Here is a 21,385-nt window from a genome sequence, read left to right as displayed (position 1 = left end):
AGGGGCTGACAAACTCAAGATCAGTGGGTCAGACAGCAAGGCTCTGGCTCACAGGCTGTGGAGACAGTTGAATCCCAAGATCAGCAGGCAAATGGCAGGTAAGCTGCTAGCTCAAGTCCCAAGAGAGGTCTGAAGAACAGCAGCCAGCTGCAGTATGCAGAGTGAGCAAAAGCCCATTAAAGTCCACCTATATTTCATGCAGGCTACACCTCCAAGGAAACTCTCTTTCAACTGACTGGCTGTTCAGAGCAGATCCCATTATGGAAGTGATTACATCATTATATGGTTGCCAAACCACTGAGAATTAGGGGCCAGTCAAGTTGACATAAAACCTTAATGATCATGTCCACCCCTTGTCAACTTGTCACCTGTGCACACTCCTTGAACCATACATAAACTGAATAAAGACAATTATAAAGTCATACTTGCACCTAACATGATACAAATAACAAGCATACAACCAAAAACGCACTATCACTGTTTACGTCCTATATTTTATAAGTGAAGAAAACAAAAATATTTGATGAACGCATACAAGGAAGAAATAATCATAACAATTACAGTCCCTGTTTCTGCAACTGGTCACATGGTTGTAATTGAAATGTAATCAGCTGGCATTATAATTCAGTCACCCTTACAATTAGACTCTGGGTTTGATTTCCAGCAATACCAGCTCTGTTATTACAAGAACTAAGCCTTTCTTTCAAGGCGCAAGTGGAAACTTTGAAGTTGTTTACGTGGCACTTGAGCTTTGAGACCCTGAGCACATCTCTTTCACCACTTTGTCTAGAGAAAGTAGGTCCAACCAACCAGCTCCTTATACTTCTCATTAAGTCAAAATTGTAGAAAGTTATCAAACATGTGATCACCCAGAGCCTTGCCTCTCACCACTATATGGTCTATTGGTGGTGATATTTTGCATATTTCTAATGCTATTTCATGCCATAGATTATCAGTTCTCTCTTTACTACTGGAAGCATATCATCGACATCTTTAAGACTAAACAGACTTGAAAACCAATTTAGAAAACTTATACTTACAATTTTGTTTCTCTGGAACCACTCTCAGTACCAAATGTCTTTGGATATATTCTCTAAAACAAAAAACAAAAAATGTTCTCTAGAGAAGTAAAAACTGCAAAGTGTGTAAATATATACAGAGAGAGATTTACATCAGGGAAATAGCTCACACGATTGTACAGGCTGGAAAGTCCCAAGTCCCTGGGTGAGGCTGGTGGCTTCTCCTAACTTATATAGCTGCAGAGACCAATGAATCTCAAAATCAGCAGGTAAGATGGCAGGTAAGCTGCTAGCTCAAGTCTCAAGAACTACAGGTCAGAAGAATAAGAGCCAGCTGCAATATCCAGAGTGAGAAAAAACCCACGACTCTTGCCAGAAACTCCACCTATATTGGATTCAGGCCAATCCCTGGGAAACTCTCTTTCAAATGATTGGCTACTCACAGCAGATCCCATCATTAAGTTGATCACATTTTATCAGATCTCATCATGGAGGTGATTACATCATTATAGGGCTGCCAAACCACATCATAACTGTCAAATCACTGAGAATCATAGCCCAGTCAAGTAGACACACAACCTTAACGATCATATCTATGATACATTGATACCTCTTCAACCTAACTCCCACTGTTAGGTTTACTAAACTATGCCCATCAGTCAAATATGAATACAACACGTTCCCTATACCTGCTTTTCATTCTTGGCCTCTGTATTTTAACTCATCTTGTTCCCTCCACCTGGACTGACCTTTCCCATCTTATGTGATTGGCAAAATCATACCCATCCTTTCAGATCAAGTACAAAGCCACTGCATCCCTGCTGTTTTGCCAGTAACTTATCTAATTATCCTCTTTGCTTTCTTAGCACTATGTTTATCTCCCTAGTATGATGCTTAAACCAGTCTGTCTTGTATTATGCATATTTTATTTTATTATATATAATAAAATTGAAAGCTACTTGAGGTCAAGGACCATATATTGTTCATTTCGGCATTCCTGTGAAATTTTAAGTATAATGACTGCCTACACCTATGTAAACGACATATTGCATTGGGAAAATCTGCGGCAAAAGATCACTTTAAAGTGTTAAGAAGCAAAGATGTCACTTTGTGGACTAAAGTGCAGCCAACCCAAACCATGGTATTTTCAATCACCTCAGATGCACGCAAAAGCTGGACAATGAATAAGGAAGAAGAATTGATGCATTTGAATTATGCTGTTGGCACAGAATATTGACTATACCGTGGATTGCCAGAAGAATGAACAAATCTGTCTTGGACAAAGTACAGCCAGAATGCTCCTTAGAAGTGAGGATAGTGAGACTTTGTCTCAGGAACTTTGGACATGTTATCAGGAAGGACCAGTCCCTGGAGAAAGATATCATGCTTAGTGTCTAGTTATCTAAAAAAAAAAAAAAAAAAAATTCCTTTCTTTTTTTTTTTTTTTTAGTGCTGTTATGTTAGAAATAACACAAGTGGGTGGTTTTAACAAACGGAATTTTATTTTTCACAGTTTAACCCAAAACCAAACTCGTTGCCATTGAGTCAATTCTGACTCATAGCAACTCTACAGGACAGAGTAGAACAGCCCCATAGTGTTTCCAAGGAGCAAATGGACATTTTGGTTAGCAGCCAAGGTCGTAACCACTACGCCACAAGGGCTCTTACAGTTTAGGAGGCTAGAAATCGGAATTCAGGGTGCCAGCTCTAGAGGAAGACTTTCTCTTTCTGTCGGCTCTGGAGGAAGGTTCTTGTCTTTTTGAGCTTCTGCTCTTGGGTGATCTTCATGTGGCTTGGGATCTCTCTCCCCCATCTCTGCTTCTTTAGCTTGCTTATTTAATCTCTTTTATATGTCAATAGAGATTGACTGAACATATACCTACACTAATTCTGTCTACTAACATACTAAAGAAAACCCATTCGCAAATGTTAGGATTTACAACACATATTTTTTGGGTACACGATTCAATCCACAACACTTGGTAGAGAGTCAGTAAAAAACAGGAGGACGCCACTGAAACTATGGCCCCCTGGACACCCTGTTAACTCGGAACTGAAGCCACGTTTCAAAGTCCACCTTTCAGCCAAAGATTAGACAGGCCTATAAAACAAATAATGTCACATACGAGAAACGTGTTTCTTAGTTCAATCAAGTATACAAGACCAAATGGGCAGCACCTGCCCAAAAGCAAGACAAGAAGACACAAAGGAAAAGGAAATTTGGACAAATGGATATGTGGAACCTGGAGTATAAAGGGAAAGGGGGAGAGTGTTGACATATTGCAAGGATTGCAACCAATGTCACAGAACAATCTGTGCATAAATTTTTGAATGAGAAACTAGTTTGTGCTGTGAACTTTCACCTGAAAAACAATAAAGAAATAAAAAGGTTAAAAAAAAAAAAACAGAAAGACTTTCAACGAGATGGATTGACACGGTGGCTACAACACTGGGCTCAAACATAGCAATAATTGTGAGGATGGCACAGGACTGGGCAGTTTCATTCTGTTGTACGTGGGGTTGCTACGTGTCATAACTGACTGGGCAGCACCTAACAACAATAACATGACTTTCCTAATAATACATGCTTACTAAATAGAGTTTGACACAGTTACTACATGAAATCGATAGTGCTATTAGAAGGATAATTTAAATATATTTTCAGACTTATTGAACTTCTGAAGTAGAATACTTAAGCTTTATACACTAGTGACCATGCTAGCTCTTTTTTTTTTCTGCCTAATTTTTTTTTAATTGTGTTATCTTATTTAGTGCTGCTATAACAGAAACACCACAAGTGGGTGGCTTTAATAAACAGAAATTTATTTTCTCACAGTTTAGGAGGCTAGAAGTCTGAATTCAGAGTGTTGGTTTTATGAGAAGCCGAAAGGTCCTTGTCTCTTGAGCTTCTACTTCCTGGTTCCTTGGAGATCTCCATGTGTCTTGGCATCTATCTTACCCCATCTTTTCTCTGCTGCTTGTTTAATCTCTTTTATATCTCAAAAGAAATTGACTCAATATACTCCCTACACTAATCCCGCCTTATTAACATAACAAAGACGACCCATTCCCAAATGGGATTATAACCAAAGGCAGAGAGGTTAGGATTTACAATACATATTTTGGGGGAGACATAATTCAATCTGTAACAAATGGGAAAATATACATAACATAAAATTTACCATTTTAACCACTTTAAAGTACACATTTCAGTGGCATTAAGTACATTGATGATGTTGTACAACCATTACCACTATTTAATTCCAGGACTTCTTCCTCACTTCAATTAAGCATCATACCCATTAAGCAGTCAGTCCCTGGCAACCACTATGCTGCTTTCTTTCTCTATCCTCCTAGCTCTTTCAAAGCTTTAACACAAAATCATGTACCAAATGGCTATTCAGTAAATATTTGTTGAACTGAATTTAAATAAAAAAGCACTCTCAGAAAATATACATGATGGATGAGAAATAAAGACCAAGAGAGATCTATTTCTAAAAGCATAAATTATTTAAAAACAGTATTGTTTCCGAGTATAATGTTGTACAGAAAAATGTTGCAATTGTCAGGCAAGCATTTTGAGACATAAGTGCTGTGTAAATGTTAAAAAGAAAGCACTGAGTATAAAAACCTATTAGAAATTAGCTGTGCAGAAGGGTTATTGGAAGAACGTCTTTTAAAGTCTTATTTTGCAATCAGAACTTCCTAGTTTACCTGAAAATAGTCATGAATAATTAAGATGATAAAAAGACATCTTAGGGACTCATCTTTACGAGTTCTTAAAAACCAAAAAAAAAAAAAAAAAAACCTGTTGCCATCAACTCAATTCTGACTCATAGCAACCTCATAGGACAGAGTAGAAACTGCCCTGTAAGGATTTCGAAGGAGCGCCTGGTGGATTCGAACTGCCGACCTTTTAGTTAGCAACCCGAGCTCTTAACCGCCACACCACCACGGTTTCCAAAGAGCTCTTAGCAACCTGAGCTCTTAACCACCACACCACCACGGTTTCCGATGAGCTCTTAGGTTGTCCCCAAATTCTTCACCATAATAGCTTATTTCATAATATCAAAATGTTACTGTTTCTGATTTTGCCTTCTTAAAACAAAACCATTCAGTAACGATCTCTGGGAGGAGGAAGACGCATAGGGGTTGGCTCCCATGCCCTTTGTCACTTCCAAGCCACAACTTCGTTTAACATTTTGGCACTAGTTTGTAATCTCATTTATGAGCGCTTGCAAAAGGAGGCAGTTCAGAGAATGAAAATTTTCTTTATGCTAATTTTCTCCTTTCTGGTAACATCTGTTACCTTTATATTTTGTCCTCCCGCTATTGGAAGATCTACTGTTTTGCGCCTCAGTTTCTCCACCTAAATTAGACACATAGATCTTAAAACGCAGAGAAACTATACATACTTTTTACAGTGCTAAGAGCTCCCTGAACGAGGAGTATTTACCAGAGTATAATGATGTGCAAATAACATAAAAATAACTAAATTCAGCAACATTAAACTAACCACAAAAATCCCAGTGTGTATCAAATGACTTGTTTCCAACAAGCCCTATTTAATACCATAAAATTGCAAAGGGTGATGGTTTAGTTATATATAATTCCAAACAATCTTGAGACAAAAATTAAGAGTATTTTTCCCCCCTCTGGAAAGGAAGACTGCTTCGCTATCATGATTATTTTTACTTATTTCATTCAACACATTTCTTAACTGGTGTTTTATTTCTTTGTATATCACTGAAAAAACAAAGTGAGGAGATTTCTCAAATTGTTCGAAGTGGAAGTGAGTAGGTACTGGATATACAAAAAGAAACAGATGAGGGAAAATCTCAAAAGGCAACACTGAGTGTTGATTAGAAGGTGTGGTGAAGGTCACACTGCAGGTGGGAACGTAAGTGGTATCACCCTCCTGGGGTTATCTTGATGAGGGTCTGAAACACACCCTTTGTATTAGCAATAGCACTTCCAGGAATTTATCCTAAGGAAATAATTTGAAAAGGGGGGTGGTGGGGGGGGGAGAAAGTAAAGTATGCGCAAGAATATTCATTCAAGTGTTATTCATAATGGAAACAAACAAACAAACAAACCTAGAGACAACCTAAACATCCAGTAGAACAGAGAAGAACTGCTCCATAGATTTCCAAGGAGTGGCTGCTGGATTGGAACTGCCGACCTTTTGGTTAGTGCCGTAGTGCGCCGTAGCGCGCCGTAGCTGTTAATCACTGTACCACCAGGGCTGCTTAACAAATCACAGCACATGTATTCTATGAAACAGCAGACTATATTATTGTCAGGGAGAGAGGGTATGCCACAAAAGCAATTTACAGAACAGTATGCACAGCATTGCTCAGCTGCAAACCTACAGACCGGTGGCTTGAACCCACCAGCTGCTCCTCAGGAGAAAGATGTGGCAGTCTGCTTCCATAAAGATACCAGCCTTGGAAACCCTACGGGGCAGTTCTACTCTGTCCTCTCGGTTCGCTATGAGTCAGAATCGACTTGACAGCAATGGGTTCTTTGGTTATGCACAGTATGAGCCCACCGTAATTAAATATTTTACACACACACAAGTGCTTGCATACGCGTAGGAAAGAAATTTTGTAAAGATAAACAATGAAATTTTAAATCTCTAGGTGGTGGATTTATGGAGGACATTTTTTCTGTTTTGCTTACCTGTATTTTCTAATTTTGTTACAATGATCATGGGTTTCTTATGTAATTTGAATGCTGCCATTTTAAGTACTTGTGTCTAATTCTAAATTCTTCTCGTGTGAATTACTTAAAACCTACTGCATTGTTTCTAGATGACTATATAAACTGCAAAACACGATCAATGTGCCCAAATGGATGAATGGATGGATGGAGAGTTGATGATAAATAGTTTACATTATTGCAGACCTGATACATAATGACAACCTATTTAAAAATATTTGTGTTGTGTTGCTAAAAATACTTGAAAAGACTTTATTAATTTTGAATAACCTTATAAAGAAATATACAGTGAGCTCAATTCATTTCAAACTTAATCACATGACTAAGTGATCTTGATGCTGTTTCCCTTCAGGGCTTAGACTGGAAAACTGTTTACATAGATACACGTCAGGGGTTGCCACAATAACACTGGATAACAAGCCACCAAAGACTTGGTGGCTAACAATAACATTTACTATGCTTGGCTGTTAACCAAAAGGAGACTGGAAATTTGAGTCCACCCGAAGGTGCCTCAGAAGAAAGACTTGGCAATCTACTTCTAAAAAATCGGCCACTGAAAATCTATGGAGCACAGTTCTACTCTGACAGACATGGGGTCACCATGAGTCAGAATCAACTTCAGGGCAAATGGTAAAACAATAACATGCATAAAACACTTATGAATGGGCAGGATTATGGTTCAGCTTATCTAAGCTGTGAATTTTCTGCTTCAGCATGCAGGATGTCTGGACTTGTCTCTAGGATTTGGATGGTTTGAGTCTGCTCCATTTGTGCTCCTTCTGGGATCCAGGATGAAGCAGCAGCAGCAGCAACTACCTGGGACACGCTCTTCTCACGGCAGGTCACTAGAGAACAAAACTCCAGCCAAAATTACACAAGCACATTTATAGTCTCTTCTGACGTCCACTGGCCAAAGCAAATGACATAGCCAAACCTATAGTCGGTGAACTTGGGAAGTATATTTTGCCCCAAAGGGAAGGGAATGTGCTTGGCTAAACAATACCCTTACTTATCACAGTAAATCAATCAGTGATGGGGAGCAACCAATGGGGAACTTTGTAAAAGGAGACTTTAGTTTGCAGGTTGTAAGAAACCCTGACTCATTTCTGGGATAGGCATTGCCACATTCTGTGGTTTGCTTTAATTACACATCTACTTCCTCCCTCTTTCCTGTCCAACTAAATCTTTAAGCAAACCATTTGTCCATATGTGGGATGGGTACTACGCTGTGTTAACAGGAATTCTTTGTGTACCAACATAGCTTTCCACACTGTGAAAAACATCTTTTCTCCGTATAATTGGAGCCATGGTGGCATAATGGTTAAGAGCTCGGCTGCTAACCAAACGATCAGCAGTTCAAATTCACCAGCCACTCCTTGGAAGCCCTATAGGGCAGTTCTACTCTGACCTCCAGGGTCGCTATGAGTCAGAATCGATCTGACAGCAATGGGTTTGGTTTTTGGTTTTCCACGTAACTGGACAACAATAACCCTACACCCAAGAACAACCAAGATCGGTTGAATAGTTCTCCAAAAACAGTACCAGGTTTATGATGGATAAAAGAGAAGCTAGTTGTCTGGGGTCTTAAAAGCATGTGAGCAGCCATCTAGGATACTCCACTGGTCTCACCCCTTTGGGAGCAAGGAAGAATGACGAAAACTAAGATACAAAGGAAAGATTAGTCCAAAGGACTATTAGACCACATCTACCACAGTCTCCACCAGACTGAGTCCAGTACAACTAGGTGGTGCCTGGCTACCAGCACTGACTGATCTGACAAGGATCACAATAGGGCATCCTGGACAGAGCTGGAGAAAAATGTAGAGCAAAATTCTAACTCAAAAAGAAAGACCAGACTTGCTGGCCTGACAGAGACTGGAGAAGTCCTGAGAGTACAGCCGCTGGACACCCTTTCATCTCAGTAACGAAGTCACTCCTGAGGTTCACCCTTCAGCCAAAGATTGGACAGGCCCATAAAACAAAATGAACTAAAGGGGCACACCAGCCCAGGGGCAAGGACTAGCAGGCAGAAGGGAATAGAAAATAAGGTTCCTTGGTAATAAGGAACCCAAGATTGAGAAGGAAGAGTGTTAACATGTAGTGGGGTTGTTAACCAATGCTATAAAACACTATGTATACTAACTGTTTAATGAGAAACTAGTTTGTTCTGTAAGCCTTCATCTAAAGTACAATAAAATTTTTAAAAAAGCCAATCACAAAAAAAACAAAAGAGAGAGAGAGAAGCTAATCATGGGAAGATGTGTTTAAAAGTTAAACATGTTGTTGTTGTTAGTTGCTGTTTAATTGATTCCAACTCATGGTGACCCCATGTGTGCAGAGTAGAACTGCTCCATACGGCTTTCAAGCTGTGACCTTTCAGAGGAGCCCTGGTAGCATAGTGGTTAAGAGCTCAACTGCTAACCAAGAGGTCGGCAGTTTGAGTTCACAAGCCACTCCTTGGAAACCCTATGGGGCAGTTCCACTCTCCTACAGGGTCATTATGAGTTGAAATCAACTTGATGGCAACAGGTTTGGATTTGTTGGTTTTTTTTTTTTTTTTGGATCTTTCAGAACCAGATCATCAGGACTGTCTTCTGAGGTGCCTCTGGGTGGGTTTAAACTGCCAACCTTTTGACTAGTAGTCAAGTGCTTAACACAGTCAAGTGCCTGACAACTTGTGCCACCCAGGGACTTCAAGTTAAACACGATGATATTGAATTCTCTTTTTAGATGAAATTATAAGTCAAAAACATCATTGGAAAAATGCAATCATCCTTCCCTCTCTGGTATCCCCTTCTCTGGCACCATTCATCTACCCTGTAATACCTCTAAACATGTCTCCCTTATTTCCCTCCATCCAGCTGTCAGAGATCTCCAACATCCCTATTGACCCCCTTTGTCCCCAGTTGTCCGTGTCACGTTGTCATATACATAAAACACAAAGAAAGGAGAACATACTTTCTTGAGACAATTTGAATATGCACAATCATACAGATAACAAAAGGTAAAAAATTAAGAATAAGAGTGACTGACATGGAAGTCTATTCCGTCTCATGAGACATTCACTATGGCTGTCACTTTGCAATGGTTCCAGTAAGTTTGACAGAGTTGTAGAGGGCTAAAGAAGACAATCTGCATAAATTTGAATTCTTGCCAAGAAGAAATTGTGCTTGATGACAGAATACTACATAATCGAAGCCTGAGGTACAAAGGGGAAGTGAATGAAGTCCTATCAATTTTGCTGAGACCAATCCCTTTTTGGAGACTTCTTCCTCTTTTTTTTTTTTTTTCTATCGATGAGTACCATAGGGTGGTGAGACTGAGTCAGTATGGAGAAAATGAGTAGTCGAGGCATTTAAGCAGGGGGAGACAGTGGAGGGTTTGCCATTCGTCTCCACTTGGGCAAGACAACAGTTCCTATCCAAACCATCTCACTTCCTTTCTTTGGTTCCTAAATATAGTATGAAAGCCGGAATCTGTGTAAGGTAGGAACCTGTCAGAGGAGGAAAATTCAAATATTTTCCACTAAACTGAGCAATAGAAAAGTGGTAAGACTGCACCCTGTCAAAGGCAGAAAACTTGAAAGACCTGGAAAAACAAGGCCATCTCAAAATGTTCCAGCTCTCATAGGTTTCACTGTAATACCAGAATGTCATTAAAACAAACAAAAAAAAGGCCATCTTGTTCTAATACTTCAATCAACTTTGCCTAATGCATATCTGTCAAATGAAGACAATTTTTTTACCCAAATAAAGTATGTATTAAGGGAAAAGGGCACTTGGCAGAATTCCATTAAAAAACCTAAAGGAAGAAATAGTTTATCTGTTATAAAAATAGAGTACTCAAATGCTCTTATATGTAGCAAATGTATAGTCTATGTGGTATCAATTACAAAGGAAACTGTTTAGAAGCTGGGCTGTTGGGCTGGACAGCTGGACAAGCTGAAGTTTTAATCAAGTTTTAATCCTAGACTGGGGATGAGGGTGTTAACTGTCCATTATACGAGATGATAACAAACAGAAAGGTGCAAAGAATAAAGTTTGGGAGTCAAGATTAAGTAAATACATCAAAGTATTATTATGTTGAATTTAAGATACTAAAACAATCAGACATTGTTTTCATTATTAAATACAGCTTAAACATGGTAAAAAAAAAAAAATATATACTTCTAAAGCCACCATCCTAATAAAACCACCATTTTCTATCCATAGTAGCACATCATCTTACTTGACCTCCCAGCAGCATTCAACACAGCTGACCATACCCACCTTTTTGAAATACTCTTTTCTCCAGAATTACTCAACACCCTTCTGGCCTTTCTTAGTCACTTCTAATAGCTTCTCTTCCTCAGCAAGACCTCTTAATAGTGTAGTTCTTGGGTCTGAAAATGAGATTTTCCCGACCCATTCTATACTGTCACTATGAAAAATTTCATCTACAGAGTGACTATAAGGTCTGAAAACAAAGATAATATTATATTATCATTATAATGTTATAACAACAAAATTTTTATTATACATTTACCCCTGTTTCCAGTCTTGGTGACTACCTATATTTCTATAGCATCAAATACCATCTAAATGTGAACTTCCAGCCATCCCAAGGAGTTGAATGACATCACCATCTATGCAGTGGGTTAAGGAGCCCTGGTGGCACAGTGGTTAAGAACTCAGGCTGCTAACCAGAAGGTGAGCAGTTTGAGTCCACCAGCTGCTCCTTGGAAACCCTATGGGCAGTTCTCCTCTGTCCTATAGGGTTGCTATGAGTTTGAATTGACTTGAGAGCAACAGGTTTTGGTTTATGGGGACTGTAATTAATGCTTCCATCCCTACTCCTAATCTATTAGTAAATTCTATTTTCCTACCTCCAGAATATATTTCAATATATATACTTTTCCTCATCTCCCCCGTAGAAATTCTAGTCTAAACCACTCTCATCTCTCACATGGACTACTGCAATAGTCTTCAAGAGGTCTCCCTGCTTTTGAAAAAGAAAAAACAAAACAAAAAACAAACCCATTGCTGTCAAGTGGATTCCAATTCATGGTGACCGCATGTGTTACAAAGTAGAACTGTTCCCTGCTTCTACTCTTATTTCATTGCCCATGTAGCTCAAGAGTGGCCTTCAAATATAAACAGGTCCCTGTCACTCCTATGAGATAGCTTCTCATAGAATTAAAAAGAAAAATCCTGAAGACATCGCATGATGTGGTCCTTCAGGTTACACCATTCTCCTTTCACCACAATGCTACCATCACCCTGGCCCTTCTTTCACTTCTGTGAGGGCATCAAACCCTTTCCCACCTCTGGGTCTGTTCCTCTGTTGTTTCCACCTGGAGTGCCCTTTCCTTGAATCCTCCTTGGGCTAATTCTGTTTCTTTCTTCACTTCCTCAGACTAACCCCCTGCCCCAATTAACTTAAAACCCACTGCCTTTGAGTCGATTCTGACTCATAGTAACCCTATAGGGCAGAGTAGAACTGCCCAATAGGGTTTCCAAGGAGCTGCTGGTAGATTTGAACTGCTAACCTTTTGCTTGGCAGCCGAGGTCTTTAACCACTGTGCCACCAGGGCCCTCCAACTAGCTTAGTCCCCACTACTATATTTTAACATCCTCACTTCATCTAGTCATGCTCCTACCTTCTACACAGCTATTTGTTTAATATCGTTCTCCCCTCAGACTTTGAGCTCCATGATGTCAGGAGTTACGGTCATCGTTTTCACTGCTGTATCCCCAGTGTCTACCACAGTGCCTGGCCCAGAGAAAATTTTTAATATCAGACATGTGATTAAAAAGAGTGATACTTTCTATTCAACTTTGTTCTGATTTTTTTTCAGTCAAGCTATTTTCATAGTCTGCAGTTAATCATCCTATTGTTTAAAATAGGTACATACCTTCCATCAAATAAATATGCCAACATATACTTAATCATTTCCCCATTTCCTAAAAAAAAAATGTTACCCACTTTTGCTATTATAACTAAGCTTGTTATAAGCATCTCTGGACATAAAACTCCTTTTCTTGAAATATCTCCCTGAGAGAAACTCATAGAGGTGGAAATCACAGGATGATGGCTTGTGGGATATTTTTTTTTTTTCCATAGGATCACCAAATTTTCTTCAAAAGTGTAACAAATTACAATATCCCCAAAGTGACTGATTGGAAAAACGGTCTTTTTTTTTAAATGCTTATCAAAGAAAGCATGCCTACTGTATATGAACTTGAGGCCTTGACACAAAGTCTCCTCACGTAGGTCATATACTCATGAGTCACAACAATATTGACACTAGTGAAGTCTAATTTCTTATAAGTCTTGGAACAGTTCCCATTATATTTAATGTGTGGTAAAATTACAATGACACCAGTTGTCTGTTGGGAAGATATGCTTACTGTGAATACGACATCATAAATCTGATCTAAAACCAAGGTTTGTATTTGGCTCACCTATCAACTAAAAGTAATAAAATGTCTTATTCTTTTACTTCGTAACTGGTGGCCAGAAACACATTGCCTGTATCCAAGGACGGATTATGTATTAAAAAAAACTTGAATTATGAAGGCTGTAAATATTTTTAATAAGATTTCTTCATAAAAACGCAAGAATCTTAAAAAGTTTTCAAAAATGCTTTTTTTTTTAAGAAAAAGTATATTAGCTTTAAGTGAGAATAGACATGGAAAAAGAGTAGGCAAAGAGGTAGTTCTTTAAGAGTCTGCAGCTTGCTTAAGGCTAGGAGTCAAAGGCCCTTAGAAACAGCACTGAGATACGATTTCCAGAAAGAGGCCTGTTTTTGGCCAGGCCTGACTGATCAGTGCTGTGATGGGGTAGATTTGAACCTAATGCAGTCCAGTTGGTTTCCGGAAGACTGGGAGAGCTCTGCATCAGAGTGTATTGGGGCTTTTCTGAGTTGGAGATTTGTGGCTCCTAGGTTCTTGTGTCCAGCAAGCCCAAGTCTATGCCCCGGGCTGAACCAAGTTTTCACTAATGGAACTCTTTCTCTTCCTTCCTTTCAATAAACTTTTTTTCAGGGCCCATTGTGCTAGACACTAAAGAAGATATAAAGACTGCCCAGGCAAGTCTCCAGACTCAAGCAGGATGGATTAGACCTATGTGTGCATAATTCTACGATGTCAGCAGACTGTGGCAAGAGCCAAAGGAAAGATACAGATAAAGGAGTAGGAGGATGCCTTTTGGGTGACATAATCAGTGACAACTGCCACAGGAGATGTATTTCAGAGAGCTCGATGTAAGACAGGGAAGGGCTTAGATATATGGAGATGTGACTAAGATTGGACTGAGAAAGAACACCAAGGGCAAAGGAAATAGATTCATGTCTAAATTGCTTTTTGTTTTTCTCCCTCTCTTTCTTGGCTGGGTGTCCTAGGGTACGGCAGTGCTTCTTAAACTTTAGGGTTCAATATAATTACCTGGGGACCTTGTTAAAATGCAGATTCTGATTCACCAGCTCTAGGGTAGGCGGGAGAGTGTGCATTTCTAACAAGTTCCCAGGTGATGCTGAGGCTGTTAGTTCAAGGATGGCACCTGGAGTAGCCAAGTCCGAGGTTGCCTGTTTCCAAGATGAGGCAGTCACAGTGGGAAATTGTAGGGCCATTTGTAGCTGAGCAGCTCCGTTTGGCCTCAACAGCCTCCAGGGACAGAGCAGCAGGGGCTTCTTCTACTGCTAGTCTTTTTTTTTTTTTCTTCTTCTTTTCACCTTTTTTGGTTCTTAAGTTTTATTCAAGGACTCATATAAAATATTCCTGATAAGTGACTTTTAATTGTCATCTTTTTCCTCTTCTTCCTCCTGGTTAATCTGGAAGCAACATATTCATAACTCTTTTTGTGGTTTGCAACTACGTGCACCCAATCACATAGATTCTTCTTCTTCAAATAACTTTTGGTGAGATATTTCAAATATCTTTTGGACAAAAGGCAACTCGGAGGTTACAGTAATCTAGCTTTTGCTTCTTTCAATGGGTACAGCCCCTCTACTGAGATTACCAGTTTTTCCATTAACTTTGCTTCTTTCTTGAAGAAAAATCCAAACCAAACTTGTTGCCATTGAGTCAATTCTGACTCATATCGACCCTAAAGGACAGAGTTGAACTGCCCCACAGAGTTACCAAGGAGTGCGTGGTAGATTTGAACTGCTGAAGCTTTGGCTAGCAGCTGTAGCTCTTAACCACTACACCAGCAGGGTCTCCTTCTCGAACGAAGTGCACAAAATTGGCAGCATCCATGATTCCATCTTCTTTAGGGTGGGTGCAGTCAAGAGTGAACTTCAGAACCTGCCTTTTTTTTTTTTTTTTTGGTGCCCTTTTCCACAAGCTTTTTCACGGGCACCATGGCAGCAGCAGCAGCAGCGGAGGCAGAGACGGAGTTTGGTGAAGTACGTACTGTTAGTCTCTTGAGAGAGCTCAGGGACCCTAACAAACAGAAGAGAAGGAGCTCTCATATGCAATACAGGAAACCTCTCGCTCTCGGACTGCGGATGGATTGCACCGCTCTATCCTCTTTCTAAACTGGCAGCAAAGTCCCTGGGTGAGACAGTGGCTCTGCCTCGCTTGTGTCCTGGCAGAATAAGAGATTCTTTGTTAGCACAGAGCCTACCAGCTTTTCTGGATCTTGGTGGAGACAGAGTCGTTTTAAACCAAAAATAGGCCTTTCAAAAACCTTGCAGAAATAAAGAAAGCAATAACCAGGATGATTCAGTCTACCAAACTCTGAACTTAATACAACAAACCACATATGAGCTAAGGTGGAGGCCCTAGAATAGTGGATAGTGCAAGAACAGTCTCTGCTTATTTTTATTTTCCTGCTAGATGCTGTTCTCCAAGATTTCTGATTCAAACAATTGAAGAGATAAGGGAAGAAGAGCATTACTTGGCTCTTGATAATAGAAATTCAGAACCAGTCACGCTTTAAACTTATTTATGCTACAGAAAGGATTTCTTGGTAAATCTTAATGGAGTCCTAATGTAATGAACATAAATGCTGAAACATCTAAACTATTAATCTATCCCTTTAGATCTTTTCTTTGAAATTATAGTAATATGTAGAAACACTAGGCCATCTGGACAGGAGAAGGTGGGATTATTATTATTTTTTTTTAGCCCTGTCTATGTAAAACAGTTTTGGTGAAAATAGGAATGCTATATTGAATCTTGCTGTATTGCCTGTAACAGCAGCAATGCTTCTAAGAAATACCTTGGACGGGAAATTCAAAGCACACTCTTGGTATCCCCTTCCCATTTTTCTTGAAGTTACCAAGATGGTGGCCATGGGATGAAAGCAGCAGGATTTGTCTAGCACTTGCTGTGGGTATGTATTATGTGACGTATATTCCATATATGCTCCCATTTAGTCATCAAAACAAAACCACAGATGGTAATATGCATATTTCACAGATAAGGATTCTGATATTTAGAGAATTGTAGAATTTGTCCAAGATTATATAGCAAGAAGGAGGTGGAGTCAAGTTTCAAACCCAAATCATCTACTTATAAAATCCATATCCTTTTCTACCGTGGCGTGTTGCTTCTGACCTGCAGATTGTCTTATAGCTCTTGCTGAGGTCAGTTTGCTTCTTTAGAGAGATGTTAGTGGTTCTAAGGGCAGCTGTTCTTATTAGATCTTGAGTCACATTGGAGAATCTATGAGATTAGTGGCTGGTTAAACTTCAAAGACTTTAAAGATTCTTCCCAATGCTTATATACATTCTTCTGCCACAGTGTCCTTGCATATGCTGTTTTGTCTGCCTGAAATTCTCTTTCTTTGCTTCTTGTCTACTTAATACTTCAGATTCATCCTTCAGGCCTTGGCTCGATCATTACTTCTTCTATGATGCTTCCTTTCCTTTGTTCAATATTTCTACCAATAGCACAACATATGTTTTGATTGCAAAACTTATCATAGATGCACTTTCACATTTATGTGTGTTTATCTGATTACTACTTGTCTCCTGTCCCCGATGACCCATCTGAACGGTGGCAAGTTTAATTGTCATTTATTCACAGGCTCCTTTCTCTGTGCTAGGTTTTGGGTGAGGGAAATTGAAGAACCTTAAGACTTGTTCCCTGTACTCGAGGAACTAACAACTTGATTAGAAAGATGTGGCTAAGAAATATAAAGCTATTACAGAGTAGCCAAGTCTAGGATGTAACTGAGTCTTTTTGCAAGATGAAAATTGCTTTGGTTTTATTTTTCTCAAGGAACTGTCTCCCCTTCTAGTCTAAGTTGTATCCATATTTTGGTGTATGAAGGCTGAAGCAGCTTAGGGGGTAAAGCAATATAATTAGAGAAGCAGAAAAAAATGAGAGGAAAGAAACAAAAACTGCAGTTTGCCATGTCTCTCAGGAATGCTCCATCTTACAGTGAATGGTAGAGGGTTGAAGTTCACCAAATTTGATGTCGATAAACCAGGAGAGGAAGATGGGAGGTTGTGGGGCATTGGTGGTACAGTGGTGAGCATAGCTGCCTTCCAAGCAGTTGACCTGGGTTCAATTCCCAGCCAAAGCAGTGGGCTGATGGTGATGTCAATAGAACCAATATTTCCTTGGTTCTTAAAAGCACAGGAGAGAAGAAAACTATAAGCTCAGTAAACTAGAGATAGAATGTTGTACCATGGCAACTCAGTCAAAAAAAGGATGTGGACTCCTGTTATAAACCACCTAGGATGCTTAAACAATAAAACTAAAGGCCGAGGTTAATTGTGTGGGAAACAGAATATGGTCCCAAGCATAAGCTGCATAAACACATCTGAATTCCACAGGTCTCCCAGACCCCCACCATACCAGTGTCATTAGAAGTGACAGAGTTCATTTCCGATTTGCAAATGACACACACATGCAACAGCCACAGGCCTACCCCTAGTCTGGGGATGCTCAATGCTACTGCCAGGAGAGCTGTCGTGAGAATCAAAACAAAACTCAGAACTTTAAAAGATTCCATAGCTTTGAAGAAGGAGGATGGGAAGAAACGATAAGATATAGAAGCAGCTTAGAGGACCTGAACTAATAGTTGCTCTTCCTCAATCTCCTCACTGCCAGAATTGTTTCTGTCACTTCTCATTCTCTTAAATTTTATTAACTAAATGTTTTTTGAGACTACAAAATTGGAGAGGTTGACAGTCTTCTACACAAGAGTGAGAATTAATTTAATCAAGTTATTTTACTCAGTTCTAAGTTGCAGTATACTAAAAGAATGATGGCTTTTAAGAATAGGGAGCTGGTAGTACAATACACAAGCTAGGTTAGATGGGCGAACTCAGATAATAGGCCCATGGAAAAGAGTTTCAGGAGAACACTGGAGAAGTAGGGTCCAGAAGGAAGAGAAAAGCATTAAAGATTATCTTTATCTCAAGACTAACTAGGGCTGGCACCATATTCACCAAGAGAGGAAGAGAAATTTCCTTCTCTTTCCCGCCCCTACTGCACAGAATGGGCCTAGCTTCCCAGTATCAGATAAGAATCTAGTATCATTATGAAAGTAAGACATTAAATAGGCTTAGTGACACAGCTCTTGTGGAAAAATGTATGGTGTTCCAAGCAACTTAAAGGAAGGACCCTTCCGGCTCTAGAAACAATGACTAATTTTTGGGAAAGGAGCTGAAACTGAACCATATGAAATTGCCAATATCCAAGTGACTATGACCAATCAAAATGGCAATTTCACATGGTTCAACCTAAGTGTTGATAAGTTGATGACTTCCTGATTTTTAACCTAAATTGACTCATCAGAATGAAGAATCTGACATGCTAGTAGCTATCTGGGAATCCTAGTGGCGTAGCGGTTAAGTGCTACGGCTACTAAACAAAGGGTCAGCAGTTTGAATCCGCCAGGCGCTCCTTGGAAACTCTATGGGGCAGTTCTACTCCGTCCTATAGGGTCGCTATGAGTTGGAATCGACTCGACAGTACTGGGTTTACTAGCTATGCTGTGAAGAGATTAGTTTAAAAATACAGATTCCACCAGTTTTGAAGACATACTATGATTGATGGTATTATATCATAAGTGATGTTATTAAAAAGAGTTATAATGTCCAGTTCCCTGGCTCAGATTCTCTGTGTCCATGTCAATTCATTCTTTTTTGTTATTTAGACAGTGTCTCCTCCTAAAGCCCTAGGCAAACTAGAAAATCTAAATCCAAGGCTGTTTCAGGTTGAGGATGATGGTGAGCAAAATGTATCTCAGGACAACCCTAGGCGAACTCAATTTTTTCTTGCAGTACTTAATGCTTAGAAGGAAGGTTTTGCCATGAGTTTACCTGAGCTGTAGGGAAGACGGCTTTTGTGTTTTCCTTTTCTTTCTCAGTTAAAGTCTCTAACTTGGCATCTAGATGAACTAGAAGGTTTTTTCCAATTCTATCATTTCATGATTTTATTAGGCTTTTAAGGAAAAAAGAAACAACTATGCTTGCTTTTGTAAGAATAGGGTATTTCTGTAAGTATATGCAAGAAACTGGTCACAATGGTAGTTCTTGTGGAGGGAAACTTACTTTTCCCTGTCTGGGCTTTTTTCATTTTTTTTTTTATACAATGTATTATTTACTAATTCATACTAAGAAAAATACAATTAATTTAAAATTTGACATTTGACAGAGTCTCTCCCTTTATAATCCTATTCTTGTTCTTTTTTAAAAAAATAATTTTTATTGTGCTTGGTAAGTGAAAGTTTACAAATCAAGTCAGTCTCTCACATATAAACTTATATACACCTTACTACATACTCCCACTTACTCTCCCCCTAATGAGTCAGCCTTCAAGTCTCTCCTTTTGTGACAATTTTGCCAGTTTCTAACCCTCTCTACTCTCCCATCTCCCCTCCAGACAGGAGATGCCAACACAGTCTCAAGTGTTCACCTGATACAAGTAGCTCACTCTTCGTCAGCATCTCTCTCCAACCCATTGTCCAGTCTCTTCCATGTCTGATGAGTTATCTTCGGGAATGGTTCCTATCCTGGGCCAACAGAATGTTTGGGGACCATGACCGCCGGGATTCTTCTAGTCTCAGTCAGACTATTAAGTCTGGTCTTTTTATGAGAATTTGGGGTCTGCATCCCACTGATCTCCTGCTCCCTCAGGGGTTCTCTGTTGTGCTCCCTGTCAGGGCAGTCATCGGTTGTGGCCGGGCACCATCTAGTTCTTCTGGTCTCAGGATGATGTAAGTCTCTAGCTCATGTGGCCCTTTCTGTCTCTTGGGCTCACAATTATCTTGTGACCTTGGTGTTCTTCATTCTCCTTTGATGCAGGTGGGTCTTGTTCTTTTTTTATAATCTTACCATTATTATGCTTTTCAAAAATAATAATTCTTGGGAACTGTGAGAGGTAGAACAGAGACACAGAAGATTGTGATGATGGAGATTGCTATTTATTCTGCAAATATTTGTAGCTACCTGTTATATGATAGGTCTTGGACGAGGCACTTCCTTCTTTCCAGAACTTCTGGGAGTCTTCTTGTGTAAACACCTAAGCATTTCTTTTCTTTTCCTCTGCGAATTCTGTATGCTTAAAATGCTTCACAGAGATAAGTGGTGGTCTGTTCTCCATGAATGCAACATTAACTCACCTGCAAGGAGAATCTTCTGCAGCACTGAGGTAAGTCCCAGATGTCTGGCTGAGGCAGTCACAGCTGTAGCCTACATCCATGATCTGCAAGTGAGATAGAAGGTGACACTATGTACTGGCTGGGGGGAGGGGAGGGAGGGTGTCATCTGGAGTTAGATCTGCGATATTGAAAAAAAGGAAAATAAAAGCTTGTTAACACAGAAGGCGGTGGAAGGGAGGACAACCAGCAATAGAAACTAGTATAGAACCAAACCAAACCAAACCAAACCCACTGCTGTCGAGTCCATTCCAACTGACAGCGCCCCTATAGGACAGAGTAGAACTGCCCCCACAGAGCTTCCAACGAGCGTCTGGTGGATTTGAACTGCAACCTCTTGGTTAGCAGCCATAGCACTTAACCACTACGCCACTAACTAGTATAAAAAAAAAATAGGATATCTTAATTCACAAAATTGTCGAATAGCCCAATCTTGGACACAGTAAAAGAGTGTGCCAATCGAAGATGCTTCATATTTAAGCTATCTTTTATAAAACAACAAACGCTGGTGGCATAGTGGTTAAGTGCTACGGCTGCTTACCAAAGGGTCGGAAGTTCGAATCCACCAGGCGCTCCTTGGAAACTCTATGGGGCAGTTCTAGTCTGTTCTCTAGGGTCGCTATGAGTCGGAATCGACTGGACGGCACTGGGTTTGGTTTGGTTTTGGGTTTGTAAACAACAGAAGAGCTTCTTTATTTAAATTCAGATTTCATATAGATGATGTGTAGATAAGAATACCTGTATTAATGATATTTTCCGAAAGTTAGTTCTCACTAGTTCTTTCTCTGTTAGTAACCTCTCTTTTCATGAAGGCCAAGTTTTAATCTAGTGTTCCTCTTTCAGGAAACTGTACTTCCCCTAGTAACTGGTAGTACTTTAAAGGCAGTCTGAATCATCCTGGATTCTTTCCAGCACCTCCCCAAACTACAGTGGGTACTCAGCATCTTTGCTGAAAGAATGCTGAAATCACAGTCCTCAAATTGGCTGTCTGTGGGGCTAAAAATGACACCGACCAAGACATGTCTTTTTTTTTTTTGGTGCAATGT

The 21,385-nt window shown here is 39.7% G+C and overlaps 1 long non-coding RNA gene, 1 other non-coding gene and 1 pseudogene across 2 annotated transcripts; 1 reads left to right on the top strand and 2 right to left on the bottom strand.

Moving 5' to 3' along the window:
- Positions 1-13: 13 nt before the first annotated feature.
- On the bottom strand, positions 14-20,346 carry LOC126084314 (uncharacterized). Its single transcript, XR_007519015.1, has 3 exons — positions 20,304-20,346; positions 1,041-1,093; positions 14-55 (listed from the first exon to the last, which is right to left on the bottom strand). It is a non-coding gene; the product is annotated as an uncharacterized LOC126084314 (long non-coding RNA).
- On the bottom strand, positions 14,512-15,083 carry LOC126084312 (60S ribosomal protein L22-like; annotated as a pseudogene).
- Positions 17,184-17,255, top strand: TRNAG-UCC (transfer RNA glycine (anticodon UCC)). Its single transcript has one exon. It is a non-coding gene; the product is annotated as a tRNA-Gly (tRNA).
- Positions 20,347-21,385: the final 1,039 nt, after the last annotated feature.

Source organism: Elephas maximus, chromosome 10, assembly GCF_024166365.1.
Source record: "Elephas maximus indicus isolate mEleMax1 chromosome 10, mEleMax1 primary haplotype, whole genome shotgun sequence".
Lineage (NCBI taxonomy): Eukaryota > Metazoa > Chordata > Mammalia > Proboscidea > Elephantidae > Elephas > Elephas maximus.
The sequence above is the reverse complement of the archived record's forward strand: the minus strand, read 5'-3'. Positions and strand labels throughout refer to the sequence as shown.